The sequence below is a fragment of the Arachis ipaensis genome, chromosome B03 (genome assembly GCF_000816755.2).
Source record: "Arachis ipaensis cultivar K30076 chromosome B03, Araip1.1, whole genome shotgun sequence".
NCBI classification, from domain to species: domain Eukaryota; kingdom Viridiplantae; phylum Streptophyta; class Magnoliopsida; order Fabales; family Fabaceae; genus Arachis; species Arachis ipaensis.
In genome coordinates, this window is record NC_029787.2 from 81,495,993 (window position 1) to 81,513,544 (window position 17,552).

The window sequence follows — 17,552 nt, forward strand, 5'->3', positions numbered from 1 at the left end:
AATGAACAAGAACTTCAGAGATTATTTCAACCGATTGGTAAGGAGAGGCATAGAGAGTTTACCAAGGACAATGAAAGGTTATGGAGGTATAAAGGAAGGATTTGTGTGCCAGATGTCGGTAGTTTGAGACAAGATTTGTTGTTGGAAGCTCAAAACGGCGGATTCTCCACTCATCTAGGTAGTACGAAGATGTATCATGATTTGAAGATGTTCTGGTGGCCAGGTATAAAGAGTGATGTAGCCACACATGTATCTAAGTGCCTGATGTATCAGAAGGTGAAGATAGAGCACTAGAGGCCGTTGGGAATGTTACAGCCGCTTGAGATTCCTCAGTGGAAGTGGGAAGGAATTGCAATAGATTTTGTGACCAATTTATCGAGGACTAGTTCAGGATTTGATGCGGTTTGGGTGATCATGGATCGCTTAACCAAGTCCGCTCACTTCCTGCCTATCCGAGTGAACTACTTTTTGGAGGAATTGGCGAGGTTGTACATCAAGGAGATTGTAAGATTGCACAGGGTGCCATCGAGCATAGTATCGGACTATGATCCCCGATTCACATCAACATTTTGGGGAGCTTTCTAAAGAGCTTTCAGTACGAGACTATGTCTTAGCACAACGTATCATCCACAAACGGATAGATAGTCGGAATAGACTATTCAGATGTTGGAGGATATGCTAAGGGCGTGTGTGTTGAATCAACAGGGAAGTTGGGACCGTTGCTTGCCATTGGTGGAGTTTGTGTACAACAACAGCTTTCATGCGAGCATCGGAATGGCTCCGTATGAGGCTTTGTATGGATGGAAGTACCAATCTCCACTATGTTAGTATGAAGTCGGTGAAGTAAGTGTGTTGGGGCCGGATTTGGTAGCAGAGACCACTGAGAAGACCAAATAGATTAGGGCCAGAATCCTAGCTGCACAGAGCCGATAGAAAAGTTATGCGGATCAGAGAAGGAAACTGTTGAAATTTGAAGTGGGTGAGCATGTATTTCTGAGGGTTACTCCGATGGGATTGGAAGGGCGATTAAGACAAAGAAGTTGAATCCGAAGTTCATAGGACCTTTGGAGATCTTGAGGCGAGTCGGGCCGGTGGCATATCAAGTAGCTTTGCCGCCGTATTTGTCTAACTTGCATGACGTATTCCACGTGTCATAACTCCGTAAGTACACATCGGATGCGTCTCATGTGTTAGAGCCCGAGTCGGTTGAGTTGAAGGAAAACCTGACTTTTCAAGTAACATCGGTGCGAATTGTTGACACTAATGTGAAGAAGTTATGTGGAAAGGAAGTTTTGTTGGTTAACGTGGCTTGGATAAGAGCAGGAGTGGAAGAACATACTTGGGAATCGGAGTCCGAGATGCATAAGGATTATCCCGAGTTATTCTCAGGTAATCACTAAATTTTGAGGACAAAATTTTCTATTTGGTAGGGAGAATGTAAGAATTGAAATTAATTAACTACTTAATTAAAATAATTTAATTTTCCAAAATAGGTTCCAAAAAAGTAGAATATTAATTAGAAAATTTAAATATGATTTTTGGACTCAGTAGATTTTTCTGAGTTGAAAAATATAATTTTCTACGGAAAATTGCATAAAAATGCGTACCGGTAAATTAGCCGGCAATACCGGCTTAAATTTATCCGGTACTGTTTGAGAGTAGTGAAAACTGTAGAAAAAGTTAGGAAAATAATTAAAGTTGAAACTGGGCGCTAATTTTAAAGGTTTGGCCCAACTGCCAAAAATGCTAACGGGTTGGACCAAGCCCAAGTTGGGCCCAAGCCCGACATATATAAACACACAAATGAAGGCTATTCAGCCCTATTCATCACTTAAACAACACAAATACAACTAAAAGGAAAGAGGAGAAAGGTGAGAGCTTTTCCACCATTGTTACTATTCACTGCTCTCTTCCGGTGGCCATAACTTGAGCTACGGTGCTCTGATTCGCGTACTGTTTATGGCTACGTGAAGCTCTCGCCGAGCCCGTTAGTTTCATCTAACTTTTGTTGGTAACATTTCGAAATTTATTCTCCATTCTGAAGCCCTAAGAAATTCAAAATTTAAGATTTTAGTTTTGAGTAGATTTTGTGTTTTCAATTGATTAGGTGGTCTCTAAGGTTGGGCTATTGGTGGTTTGTGCCCCAAACACCATCGAGAAAGGTAAAGATACTCTTTACCCTTGTGAAATTGTGTATTTAGGAACCCTAGTTATTGATATGTGGTAAATTAAGGTGTATAACTTCGAAAATTAAATTGTTGATGCTTATTGGAGTTGATTGGTGGATTGGTTAGTGATTGGAGGCTTGGTTTTGGACTCAAATTGGTGTATTGTGCATATTGAAAATTAGATAAGATATGAATTTGGTTTTCTCTATGTAATATGTAATATTTCTGGACACTTAGGCTAGTAGACCTTAGGATATGATTGAATTAGTTGGTAATGAGTGTTGATGTATTATGATTTTGATGAATGTTATAATTTTGATGAATGTTGAAGTTGATTTATGATGTGCGGTTGAAAATGATGATAATGAGTGTTGAAAATAAATTACGAAGCTTGTTGATGTTGATAAATGTTGAGGATAGTGAAATGATGCTTTGAAATGTAATAATTGAGAATTAGAGGTATGTAAGTGAGAATTTTTTGATGAAATTAATGAAATTGCATGTTGATAGGTTGTGGAATCATTAGAAAGTATATGAATATAATTTAGATACACTAGGACTGATTTGGATGTAGAGCAATTGGTTTTGAATAGAGAGTTTTGGTAAAAGTTGAGTTTTAAGGTTTTTGTTAAAAACGGATTTCGGGCCAACTTTGGAAGATCATATCTTGAGCTTTAGTTTAATTTTTGAAAAGGATTGAATTTTGTATCAAATAAAAGATAATTCAAAGATCTTTAAAACGGTATAGGTTTTGTGAAAATCATAATTTTACAGAAAAGGATATGATCGTTCGAAGTTGGTGTCTGGTTTGGATGTAGGGTGTAACACCCTAATTAGCCTAAGCCTTACCTCGCGTCGTAAAGCAAAGGTTAATCAGAGATTACGACAGTTCTAAGCTCATACATAATATATATATATATATATATAGAAGAATGGTATAATCTAGAAGCCCGATGAAGGATATAGCTAAAAAAAAAATAGGATTTCAAAAGCGCAAACGTACTATCTTAAGGCATAAGAAATAGAAGTGATATAAAAAAAGATAGTAGTATAATAGTGTAATACCATAAGAAACTAGCCACGGCTCGTGGAGTTTAAGCCGGCTAGCCAAATACAGATGTACAGAACCAGATAGTTTAAAAATAGCTTATACAAATTTTTCTCTCATAATACAAGCCTCTAGGCGAATACAAAATACAAAAAGAGAGATGTATAAACAAACTAAACCAAAAGACTCCAAAAGAATCCAAGATCCTCCGCCCCTGTCACTATCCAAAGCAACTCACTGAGGTGGGTTGCGACCTGCATCTGAAAAACACAACAAAGATATGGTATGAGAACTGGAGGTTCTCAGTATGGTAACAGTGCCCAGTGATATAGGATATAAGACCCCGGGACGCTAAAGGCAATCCTAAGCTCCATATCCATCACAAGATTCAAGCTTAAAGCATTCTAAAACAAATAAGCATAATATAAACCTCATCATAAATAAACTGGGTGCTCTATCTTAAGGGATTTCTATTCTAACCAAACACCGCTGTCCCACAGCCTTCACCAACCTATCCTCCATGCGATCCCATTGCCGCCACCTTCCGAACCTCCTCAATCCCAGTAGAAAGCACAATTAATAACAATGTAAGTAATTCACAAGTAAAAGCATACAATTCAAGTAGATCAAGTAAGCAAATAGGCATATTATTCAATTAGGCATACAATTACAAGTCGGCAAAGCAAACAAGCAGATAAAAAATGCATATGATGAATGCCTGTCCTACTGGCTGTGATATCACATTGTCGATTCAACTTCCAACCCGACACATCTCCATGGAGACGTCGCCCTTCGGATTTCTCGTATGCCTGTCCTACTCTTGCCACAGACCTCACATCTCAACACAAGCGGGATGAACCACCGCCCTTACGCCGCCGCCGCTACCTCGACAGGCGGGATCCAACCGCCGTCCCTGCTGGGTGCAGAGCGTCTCATATTCTTAGTAAAAACAATATCTCAGTGGTTTTCAGAAAACATTTTCAATATACAGATATCCATCGCCTCAATCCGAGTCCTCGACTCATCTCAACCACTGTCCATTCATAACTCAGTTTCCAATGTCCAAAGTTCATCATTCCTTATCTCATATATCACTCATCCTTCACCCAACGTCAAATCATTCTCAGCACGCCAGAAACCTAAGCCTCCATTTTCTAAGTTATCATAAAACCATGTATCAGGACTTTTAAGTTATATCCCATGTTCTAATACTCAAAACTAGGCCTAAAAGTCTTAAAATGGTGTTTTAGAAACTTACGACATTGTTGGGAAGGTAGAATAATTGAAAAATAAGAAAATTTTAAGAAACAGGACGTGTGCGGCCACACAGGGGTGTGTGTGTGCGCACACTCATGAGAGTTTTGAAATGCGTGCGTATGCACAAGGGTGTGTGTACGCACAGTTGTCAATTTTTACAAGGATCTGTGCACTCGCACAACCTGTGCCAGCGCCCCCCAACAGACCAGCCTTCCCGATATGTGCGTCTGCACAGACCTGTGCGTCCGCGCAGGTTGAAGTTTTTCCTTAGATGTGTGCGTGCACAAGCTGTGCTGGCGCTGTGAACAGAATGCACCTCCCTGCCTGTGCGTGCGCACAGGTGTGTGCGTCCGCACAGGTTGAAATTCTGGCAGGGATGTGCGCCCGCACACATCAACAAATCTTGAAATTCTGCAACTTTGCAGAATTTCAGATTTTTAACACCAACTTTGAAGGATCATAACTCACTCTATAAAATTCCAATTTTCACAACTTTTATATTGATTTAAAGAGTTTTCAAAAATCTTTAATCATAAACAAATTTCAATCAATTTCAAAAACCGAGGCAAAAGTTATGATCGTACAAAGTTCATTAAAAACTCAATTTTTTACCAAACTTCATAACTTACACAATTTATTACCATACACATTCCAACCTTTACCATACCATTCCAAAACTCCATTTTTCATCAAAATGTATCTATTGTATCATAATACACCAACTTTACCACATTCTCCTTCTCATTTCCTTATTTCCAATTCCGACATCAACCATATAACACTTATGATCAAAATCACCATCACACTCACCATTTCAAAAATCATCATACTACAATTATCATAAGGAACCAACTTTCAATCCATACAATCATTAAACAATATCATATCATTAAAATTCATCACAAATCAACCCAACATTCATCAATTCATCAACATTTAACACACCAACCATCATTTTAGTTTAACCTATCTTATTGGTCACTAGCCTATGTGTCCATGGATATTATATACTACATAGAGGAAACTGAAACCATACCTTGGCCAATTCTCTTTATGCACCCAAATTTCAACTTCGCACAATTAATCTTCCAACCACAATCCAAGCTTTCAAATCCACTCCAATAAGCACAATTTGTTCCAAGAGCTCCCAAAGCCACAATAATCAAGCTATATACATATAAATCACCTCAACTCAACCTAGGGTTCCAATTAAACATAATTTCCCAAGGGTTTAGTGGCTTTACCTCCTCCAACAGTTTTGCTAGTAAGAATCCAAGGCTAAGCAAAGATTAGAGAAAATCCTATATACCCTAAATTTTGAGGAGAGAAACTGAGAGGGATTTAAGCTTTCTTACCCGTTTCTTATATGGGATGTGTAGACCTCTCCGCAAAGAACGTGTAGCCGCTGATGGCACGCAAATCGGAGCTCTCTAGCTCAAGATATTAGCTTTGGAAGAAGATGATGAATAGTGCTCACTCTCTTCACTCCTCCTTTCAATTTCTGATTGTGTGTGCTTGTTAGTGTGTTGTGATGCTGGTTGGTTCATTAATTGAGCCTTTTATATGTTGGACTTGAGCCCAACTTGGGCCTGGTCTAACCCGTTAGCGTTTTTAGCCCGTTTGGCCCAACTTCAGGCCAAACCTTTAAAATCAACGCCCGGTTTTTCATTTCTAACATTTTTCTAAGGTTTTCGCCGGTTTTCACTTTTTCTCATGCGGTACCGGGCAGACTTGAACCAGTTCAACCGATTTAACTGCTGGTTCACAATTTTTCCTGGTTTTTCGCAGAAAGCACATTTTTTGACTCAGAAAAAACCTACTGAGTCCGAAAATCACCTTTAAATCCTCAAATTCTCACTCTAACTTTTTGGAATCTAATTTGGGCAATTAATCAATTAATTAACCGGTTTATTAATTACGGTTCTTACATTCTCCCCACCAAATAAGAAATTTTGCCCTCAAAATTTGAATTACCTGAGAAAAGCTCGGGATAATCCTTCCACATCTCAGATTCCAATTCCAAAGTATGCTCTTCAACTCCTGCTCGCTTCCAAGCAACCTTAACCAACGAGACTTCTTTTCCTCGCAGCTTCTTCACACTAGTGTCATTGATTCTCACTGGCGTTACTCGGAAAGTCAATTTCTCTTCCAACTCGACCAATTCAGGCTCCAACACATGAGCCACATCCGACGTATACTTACGGAGCTGTGACACGTGGAATACGTCATGCAAGTTAGACAGATGAGGTGGCAAAGCGACTTGATACGCCACCGGCCCGAATTGCTTTAGAATCTCAAACGGTCTTATGTATCTTGGGTTCAACTTCTTGGTCTTGATTGCTCTTCCAACCCCAGTTGTCAGTATAACCTTAAGGAATACATGTTCTCCTACTTCAAACTCTAACGGTTTCCTTTTCTGATCCGCATAATTCTTTTGTCGACTTTGCGTAGTTAAAATCCTTGCACGAATCTTCTTAATGTTCTCAGTAGTCTCTGCTATCAAATCTGGATCCAAAACAATTGCTTCACCGGATTCATACCAACAAAGTGGAGACTGACACTTCCGTCCATACAAAGCCTCATACGGAGCTATCCCAATGCTCGCATGAAAGCTGTTGTTATATGCAAACTCCACCAACGGCATGTAACGATCCCAACTCCCGGTTGATCCAACACACATGCTCTTAGCATATCTTCTAACGTCTGAATAGTCCTTTCCGACTGTCCATCGGTTTGCAGATGATATGCGGTGCTAAGACATAGATTCGTACTGAAAGCTCTTTGGAAAGCTCCCCAAAACCTTGATGTGAATCGGGGATCACGGTCCGATACTATGCTTGACGGCACACTATGCAACCTTACTATCTCCTTGATGTACAATCTCGCCAACTCATCCACAGAACAGTTTACTCGGATAGGCAGAAAATGAGCGGATTTAGTTAAGCGATCCACGATCACCCAAATCGCATCAAATTCCGACCTAGTCCTTGGTAAACCGGTCACAAAATCCATCGCAATTCCTTCCCTTTTCCACTGAGGAATTTCAAGTGGTTGTAGCATTCCTGACGGTTTCTGATGCTCTATCTTCACTTTCTGACAAGTCAAACACTTGGATACTACGGTTGCTATATCACCTTTCATCCCCGGCCACCAGAACATCTTCTTCAAGTCATAATACATTTTTGTGCTTCCGAGATGGATAGAAAACCCACTGTTGTGAGCCTCTGACAGCAAGTCTCGCCTCAAACTCCCAACATCCGGTATGCAAATTCTTCCCTTGTATCTCCATAACCCTTCATCATCCTTAGTGAATTCTTCGTGCCTCTTATCACCAACTAGTTGGAACAATTGTTGAAGCTTCTGCTCATCTTGCTGAGCCCTTTGTATTTCTAATTTAAACGTACTTGAGATTTGTAGCTAGTTCAAACAAGCTCTCCCGGCAATTTCACCAATATCCAGCTTAAGATCCACAAACTTATCTACTAGCTCCTCTTCCTTAATCCTCATCCAAGCTATTGTTAGAGATTTTCGACTCAAAGCGTCTGCCACCACATTCGCCTTTCCAGGGTGATAACTCAACTCGAAGTTATAATCTTTAAGCAATTCCATCCACCTTCTCTGGTGCATATTTAGCTCCTTCTGATCAAATATATACTTGAGACTCTTATGATCAGAAAAGACGCTAAACCTTACTCCGTACAAGTGGTACCTCCAAATCTTTAATGCAAACACAATCGCTGCTAATTCCAAGTCATAAGTGGGGTAATTCACCTCATGCAGTCTTAGCTGACGCGATGCGTAAGCCACCACATTCCGGTGTTGCATCAACACGCAACCCAAACCTTTCAGTGACACATCACAATATACTTCAAACGGTTCATGCGGTTTCGGTAAGATTAGAACAGGTGCTGAAGTTAACTTCTACTTCAAGGTCTGAAAACTCTCTTCACACTCCGACGTCCACACGAATGGCACTTCTTTCCTTGTTAATTTTGTCATTGGTAATTGATGAGCGGATAATTTATACGCTTTTGGCATTGTTTTTAGTATGTTTTTAGTAGAATCTAGTTACTTTTAAGGATGTTTTCATTAGTTTTTATGTTAAATTCACATTTCTGAACTTTACTATGAGTTTGTGTGTTTTTCTGGACTTTCAGGTATTTTCCGGCTGAAATTGAGGGACTTGAGCAAAAATCAGATTCAGAGGTTGAAGAAGGACTGCTGATGCTATTGGATTCTGACCTCTCTGCACTCAAAGTGGATATTCTGGAGCTACAGAACTCAAAATGGCGCGCTTCTAATTACATTGGAAAGTAGACATCCAGGGATTTCCAGCAATGTATAATAGTCCATACTTTGGCCGAGTTTAGATGACGCAAACTGGCGTTCAACGCCAGCTCTCTGCCCAATTCTGGCGTCCAGCGCCAGAAACAAGTTGCAAAGTGGAGTTCACCGCCCAAAATGGCACAAAAGCTGGCATTCAACTCCAAGAATGACCTCTCCACGTGTAGACTTCAAAGCTTAGCCCAAGCACACACCAAGTGGGCCCCGGAAGTGGATTTATGCATCAATTACTTACTTCTGTAAACCCTAGTAGCTAGTTTATTATAAATAGGACTTTTTACTATTGTATTTGACATCCTGAGTTTTATCTTCGGATCATCCTGGATTGTATTCTGATCCTGTGATCACGTTTTAGGGGGCTGGCCATTCGGCCATGCCTGGACCTTTCACTTATGTATTTTCAACGGTAGAGTTTCTATACTCCATAGATTAAGGTGTGGAGCTCTGCTGTTCCTCAAAGATTGATGCAAAGTACTACTGTTTTTCTATTCAATTCAACTTATTCCGCTTCTAAGATATTCATTCGCAATTCAACCTGAATGTGATGAACGTGACAATCATCCTCATTCCCTATGAACGCGTGCCTGACAACCACTTCCGTTCTACATTAGATTGAATATCTCTTAGATCTCTTAATCAGAATCTTCGTGGTATAAGCTAGATTGATGGCGGCATTCATGAGAGTCCGGAAAGTCTAAACCTTGTCCGTGGTATTCCGAGTAGGACTCTGGGAATGAATGACTGTGACGAACTCCAAATTCACGAGTGCTGGGCGTAGTGACAGACGTAAAAGGATAGTAAATCCTATTCCAGTATGATCGAGAACCTCCAAGATGATTAGCCATGCAGTGACAACGCATCGGACCATTTTTACAGAGAGGAATATAATGCAACCATCGACAAGGGTGATGCCTCCAGACGATTAGCCGTGCTGTGACAGAGCAATTGGACCATTTTCCCAAGAGGATTGAAAGTAGCCATTGGCACCGGTGACATCCTTACATAAAGCCAGCCATAGAAAGGAGTAAGACTGATTGGATGAAGACAGCAGAAAAGCGGAGGTTCAGAGGAACGAATGCATCTCCATACGCTTATCTGAAATTCTCACCAATGACTTACATAAGTATTTCTATCCTTCTTTTATTACTAAATTTCGAAAACTACATAACTATTTTATATCCGCCTGACTGAGATTTACAAGGTGACCATAGCTTGCTTCATACCAACAATCTCCGTGGGATTCGACCCTTACTCACGTAAGGTATTACTTGGACGACCCAGTGCACTTGCTGGTTAGTTATGCGAAGTTGTGAAGATATGTTTAGACCATGGTTCTGTGCATCCGTTTTTGGTGCCATCGCCGGGGAATCTATTTCGAACAATAATTCACAACCTGAGTAACAATTTCGCATACCAGTAATGCAATCCAGGAAAATCCTTCAATGAATCTTCGATAATATCCTGCTAAACCCAAGAAGCTCCTAACTTCCGTCACCGTCGTCGGTCTTTCCCACTCCATCACTGCTTCTACCTTCGAAGGATCCACCACTATTCCTCCTTTACTCACCACGTGGCCTAAGAACTTTACTTCCTCCTTCCAGAACTTGCACTTTGACAACTTAGTGTACAACTTCTGCTCCTTCAAGATTTGCAACACAATCCTAGAGTGTTCTTCATGCTCTCTTGCCGTCTTAGAGTAAACTAAGATGTCATCTATGAAAATCACCACGAATTTGTCCAAAAAGGAACGAAACACTCTGTTCATGTAATCCATGAAAACAGCAGGTGCATTCGTTAACCCAAAGGACATTACCGCAAACTCATAGTGTCCATAGCGTGTTCTAAACGCAGTCTTAGGGATATCATCCTCCTTCACTCTTATTTGATGGTAACCGGATCTCAAATCTATCTTAGAAAACATTCCAGCTCCTTGCAATTGATCCATCAAGTCATCTATCCTTGGCAGCGGGTACTTATTCTTCACAGTCACTTTGTTCAACTGTCTGTAATCCACACACAAGTACATTCCTCCATCTTTCTTCTTCACCAATAAAACTGGCGCTCTCCTTGGTGATACACTCGGTCGAATGAACCTCTTGTTCAGAAGCTCTTCCAATTGAGCCTTTAGCTCTGCCAACTCTATCAGAGCCATTCTATATGGCGCAATCGATACTGGTCCAGCTCCCGGCACCAACTCGATCGCAAATTTAATTTCCCTTTGAGGTGGGAACTCAGGGATATCTTCCGGGAACACTTCTGGAAAATCTTTAACCACCGATATCTGATCTAAGTTCTGTGCATCACCCAACGTATTCGCAGCCAATAGAATATAACCCTGACACTCCTCCCCATTACAATGCACTATTACAGAGTTCAGGTAATATCCCGTAGCTACCACTGCCCCATTCTCTCCTTCCGGCATAAACCGAATGGTCCGCTCAAAACAGTCCAACAAAATCCGATTCTTCGACAACCAATCAAACCCTAAAATCATTTCAAGCCCCACCATTGGTAAACAGATCAAATCATGCATAAACTCTCTACCTTCAAGCTTGAAACCTACTTGTCTACAACCTGACCTAGTCATAACTGTTTGATGCAGAGTATGTGCATACAGATTAAAAGGTAACTCTGACACTTTCAAGCCTAATTCCTCAATTTTAGCAAACGAAATAAACGAATGCAAAGCTCCAGTATCATATAATGCAACTAAGGATTTATCACCGCGAGGGCAATCCTTTGCAATGTGGCCAGGCAACCCACAGTTGAAGCATGCACCTATACCAATCTTGCATGAGTCATAAGGGTGAAAACGTCCACAACGATTACAAGCTAAATCCGGAGAATCCTTACTCTGATTTCCTCTTCCCCTAGCATACTGAAACTGATTCTGATTGTTCTTTTTGAAACCCCCTTGGCATTGAGATGCATATCCTCCTCTCTTGAAGCTTTGTCCTCTTGACCACTGTCACAGAAGCACCCAAAGATGTATTGGTAAAGATTCTCTTCAAGAAAACTGCGTTGTAGGTATAGCTCTACCAACAACAATCCTCGGGGGTCAAATTTAGAAGAGGGATTTGGTTGTCACAAGTTCAACCCCAATAGAAATAACCGAAGTATTCAAAACTCGGGTCGTCTCACAAGGAATGGGCAATCATGTGCTTCGACATTGGTTAGAAATCCGGGGTTGTGAGTTATGAGCATGAAAATAAATGGGAATCTTAACAAACAAGTAATCTTAAAATGCAATAATTAATTCAATCAACTAAACAAAACATAAGCACCTTAAATGAATAAACAACATCCTACTTAATCCTATTATGTCCCAAACAAGAAACTACAACTGAAGCAATTGGTTGAGAAAGTTGATTTTCAAGTATGAATAATAAAGGTAACTCTTGGCTAGGCTCGGAAATTAGGATCACCATCCTTGTCTAACAATTATACCTTGACAATTATAAGGAACCAAGCTCATTAAGTCTACTCTCAAGTCTTAAGTACGTGATATCTACTCCTAGACTTGAAGTACGTCAAATGGCCCTGATCACATCAACCCATAAGTCCCAACCTATTTACTAATTAGATTAGTAGTGGGTTGGCATCAATGAGTATCAAATTGACCACCTAGGGCTCCCAAATCATCAAATTCATTAGACCCAATGACTCAAGTTTACCCAATTCCCTTGACTTAGGCCAAGAGTGAAAAAGAACTACTCTATAATCAAAGTAAACAATTCATCAAATACTTGGTAAGCACTAACAAAAGACATGTTCAAATTAGCAATTAAATTGAGTTCTACAAATACCCACTAACGATTATCAACATGCAATCATCCAAACAACAAAGCTAAGCATAGAAATCATCAATGTAACATCAACAAGTCAAGATTCACAACATTCATGAAATGGGTATAAAATGAGAATTGACAAGAATTCATAAACTATCACAAGATATAAGCAAAATTGTAACAAGAAATTCAAATTGAACAATTAAGACTAGTAATTAACAAGATTCAAGTCACAAATCAACAAGGGAAAATCAAATTAAAACTAGATCTAGAGAGAAACAAGGGTTTCTCCCTCTAGAATAACCAAAGAACCCCAAAAACTAACTAAAAATTATGTCCTAGTGTAGAATGAGTGATCCCCCCCTTTTCCCCTAGCATCCTTGGGTCTTTTTCCATGCAGAAGCAGCTTGAAATTAGGCCTAATGAGCCTCAGAAATTGCCAGGCACGATTTCCTTTAATGAGGTCACGTGCAGCCTTCCACGCGTGCGCGCGCGCGCGCCGATTGCTCCTGCGTTCTACGCGTGCGCGCCAAGTGCGCGTGCGCGTCAATAAGATTCTCCTGATTCGCGCGGATGCGTCCATCCCCGCGCGCCGCTTTCAGCCAATCCCATCCACGCGTGCGCGTGGAGTGCGCGAGCGCGCTGATGCTGCTTTTCCAAAGATCTCAATTCTTCATGTTCCTCCCTTTTGTACATGTTTTCTCCCTCTCTTCTAAGTCATTCCTACCCTATAATTCCTGAAATTACAACAAATACATCACGACATCGAATGACAATAGAAGAGGATTAAAATATGGCAATTTTAAGGCAAAATAAGCATGTTTTACATCATCGAGCAATATTGGGAAGTAAACACAAAACCATGCATTTCTTGCGAATAAGTGTGAGAAATATTGATAAAATCTCCCAAAATAAGCACAAGATAAACCACAAAATCGGGGTTTATCAAATCTCCCCACACTTAAACCAAGCATGTCCTCATGCTTAAAATAAAAAGAAAAGACCAAGGATCATGGTGAGAAAGGGTTTATGAAATGCAAACTACCTAAGTGGATGCGTGCAACTAATGTAAAATCATCTATATACTTGGTCAAGAGTAAATCTATCCTTCAAGAATACATGTGAGCATATAGGTTGAAAATAGTATGAAATTCATGAATCCTACCAAATTGAATATCACTAAAGAGTGCATATGACTTGCTGAACGAACGCTTGTGAAAGCCAGGAACAAGCATTGAGCATCGAACCCTCACCAGAAGTGTATCCGCTCTATTCACTCAAGTGTCTAGGGTTCGTCACTCAATCTCCTCCTAATCATGCTTTCCAAGATTTGTCTTTCATCTAATCAATCAACAATTACTTAATGCATGCTTACAAGTATCATAAGGTCTTATTAACACATGAGTATATTCCCAAAATCCTAGAATCTTCGATTACACTACAATTACATCCCCATATATCTACCCGAATTCCCCAAGTATACCCTCCTATTTGAATGATACACATCCTAACTTACCTAAGCCAATCAAGGATTCAAATTTAGGGACATTCATGGTTTTTCGCTTAGGGTTGTTGATGAGCTTTATTTAAGAACAAGAGGGTTTATCAAAGGCTCAAAATTGGTTAGCAATGGTAGATATAAGGGTCAAGGCTATTTGGAAAAAGTGACTATTGAAATGATGGCCTCAATCATGAAAATGCATTCATACATAAAGCAATGGACATATAGAATCAACAAAGCAAGGATCACATTCATAGAGAGAGAGATATGCACACAAGAATAGAAATAATGGTTAAAAAATGTAACCATGCAATAGGCTCAAAACTTTCATGCTTGTGTTCTTAACTCAATTACTATGTTCCAAAATACATTCTTAAAGCAAGTTTACTACAAAAATTTTCAAAATTTTTGGTAGGTTACCCAGACCACAGTTTCTTGGAAAGAAAGTTATTGTTTTGACCAAGTAACTCTATAGAAACTAACCATCATGCAAAGAGTATTTACAAGTAAGACTAACTACACATGCAATATATAAAAAGAGAAAAATAAATCCATGGGTATTGAGGAGAAGAGGGCGTTACCCATGGAGATCGGTCGAACGACCTCCCCACACTTTTAGAATTTAGCACGGTCCTCCGTGCTACGAATGATACGCAAGGGACGGTCGGGACCGGAGCCTTCACTATCCCCTTCATCAGAACTCCCATCGGTTGGGTTTGAGGTGGATGTGAATATTTTGGGTTCCTCCATGCTAGGGGCAACAAAACCCAGAAGTGTCTTGATGTAAGTATAGCGGCGGTGCCGCTCATATCTATCAAGCTTCCGGTGAAGATCTTCTATCCTTTGATGTGTGGATCTCAGTGGTGGTGATGATGAGCTAGAAGGAAAAAGAAGTGGCGGGGCCATGTCGAGGCTTGGTTTGTTCATGGGAAGGTGTAGGTATTTTCAGCTTGGGACTACATCGCCCTTAGCCGGAATCATAATCCTCTTATCCTTGGCTTCCCAAGAAACACCCGCAGCAGCAACTAAGTCAGACACCAATGCTGGAAATGGCAAATTACCCCGGTCGTGAACTTGACTCATTGCTTGCTTGACAAGAGGTGGAATGTTCACTGGCTTCTCCGTGAGAACACACCAAACAAGCAAGGCAAGGTCCGCCGTGATGGACGACTTGTGAGTGCGAGGCAACACATAGTGGGATAGGATTTGGGCCCAAGCTCTAGCTTCCACAGTGAGTAAGCGAGCATCAATACTCTTGGGCCTCATCCGCTGTCGACCTTGGATCCAAGAAGATTCTGACTCAGCAATGACTCAGAGGATCGAGTCCTAATTGAATCTATACTCCTCTCGCTGACGTAGGACTTCTTGGTAGCCATCCATGTCACTTGGCACTGGTAGAACATTAAGCACTTGCTGAATAGCCTCTTCTGAAACTGAGACTTGTTTCCGGCGCATGTATACCGATTGAAGAGAGGAAAGGTGGTAGTTAGTATAAAATTCTTCCACCCAAGAGAGGTTGATTTCCTTTGGTTTCCTCAAGAGAAACTCCCATCCTCGCTGTTCAATGCGGGACAGAATATAAGGAGCAACATTATCCGGCGGAGCTAGTAGATGCTCAGGGTGATAGTTCCTTACGGCTATGGAAGGGAACTTAAGTTCACAGAAGCGGTTGGGGAACCTTGAAGAGTCTCTTGCCGGTTTGCCCTTGTCATTCTCATCAATAGGAGCGGGTGTCTTTCCTTTTTTTTATAAGAGTTTGGCTCCTATTAAAGAACGCGCCTTAGAATTTGATTTTTGGGGTGCCCTCCTTGCGGCCGGTTTCCTTGGAGCTATCTCCTTGCCTTTCTTGGTGGCCATCCTAAAAAGGGAGAGAAAGAAGGAAAACATTAAACCCAAGAATCAATTTAACAAAAGACATGCAAGTGAATTGTAATGCCCGTGGTAGATGTAAAAGCAAGGGTCATAACACTTGGTATGGGATGCAAGAGGGAGTAATGCATGCAATGGCATGAGAAGAGTAGTCTCAAGCACCCATAATAAAGAGCAAGTCATATTCAATGAATATCTAACTGGTAAGTATCAACTACAAGCACACAAGTTAGGCTCAATGCATTTAAGAGAAAGCAAGTGAATGAGGAAGGAGCAACAATTGAAAAGTACATGGCTAAATTAAGCCAAAATAGGATGTGTGCATTTCCTCGAACACTTGGCGTGCGATAATCAAGCAATGAGAAATTATGAGATACTAAACCAATTCAAAGCCCAAAATGGAACATCAATCATCACATAAACATCACTCAATGGTAAAAGAGTGACAAAAGATCTAGTAATGCAAATTAAGCTCAAGTTCAACATCCATGGAGAAATAAAGGAAAAGTAAGCAAACAAAAACAAGAAACATCATCATCAAGTAAAAGAGAAACTAAGTAAGGCAATAAGAAACATCTAATTAGAAGAAATAATGCAAGGAAAAATGGAAGTAAAGGAATGGAAGAAGCTAAACCTTGATGAGTATGAAAAAGCAAGGTTGAATCTTCTTTTGTGAAGATGAGAGAGAAAATAGGAGAAGTGTAGCGCCACCGGAAAGGGTGGTTGTCACCGGTGAGTGGCCGGAGACAATGGTGGTGGGTTGTGGAAGGAGAAAAAGAGAAGGGAAGTGATGGATTGAGAGGAGAAAGAAACTAAAGAAGAGAAGGGGTTGAAAGAAAGGAAAACAGGGCAAGGCGCGAAGGCCTTAAATTGACTCGCGCAACCGGCGCGCGGGCACAAGGTGCGCTGGCGCGTCGATGAGAGTGCTAGCAGATGGCGCGAGCGCGTCAGTGGCGTGCGCGCGCAAGAGAGGTTGTGCCTCAGGCACAAAAGTGGCACAAAGTTAGCACAAGTCTCTGGTTTTTGTACCAGAGTGAGTCAGTGAGGTAGGCGCGCGGGCGCGCACCCTGTGCGGACGCGTGCTAGAGGTATTTCGCCACTGGCGCGAACGCGCACTACGCGTGGACGCATATGTTCTGGCACAAGGTCGGCCCAATTGTGGCACAACTCTCTGGTTGTTGTACTAGAGAAGTCATATTCGCCATTGGCGCGCGCGCGCACCGTGCGCTAGCGCATTGATGGGTAAATTGCCAGAGTGCGCGCAGGCGGCATGTACGCGGACGCGTGAGTGCCTGGCGCGACTTGGGCATGAAGTGGGCATAACTCTCGAGTAATTGGCCCAAGAGTTGGGGATTGCTACCGGCACGCGCGCGCACTGTGCGCTGGCGCGTCGGTGCCATTTTTCAAAGACAAATTGTTGTTTTCTTCACTTTTGCACACCCTATCTACAAGAACATTCTTCCTTCCTAGTAGAATCAGCAAAACTAACATCCCTATGCACTCAATCAATCAACAAAAGATCCTAAAATTCACAAGAAACCAAAAATACTAAGAAGACTATATAAACAAGGAAGATC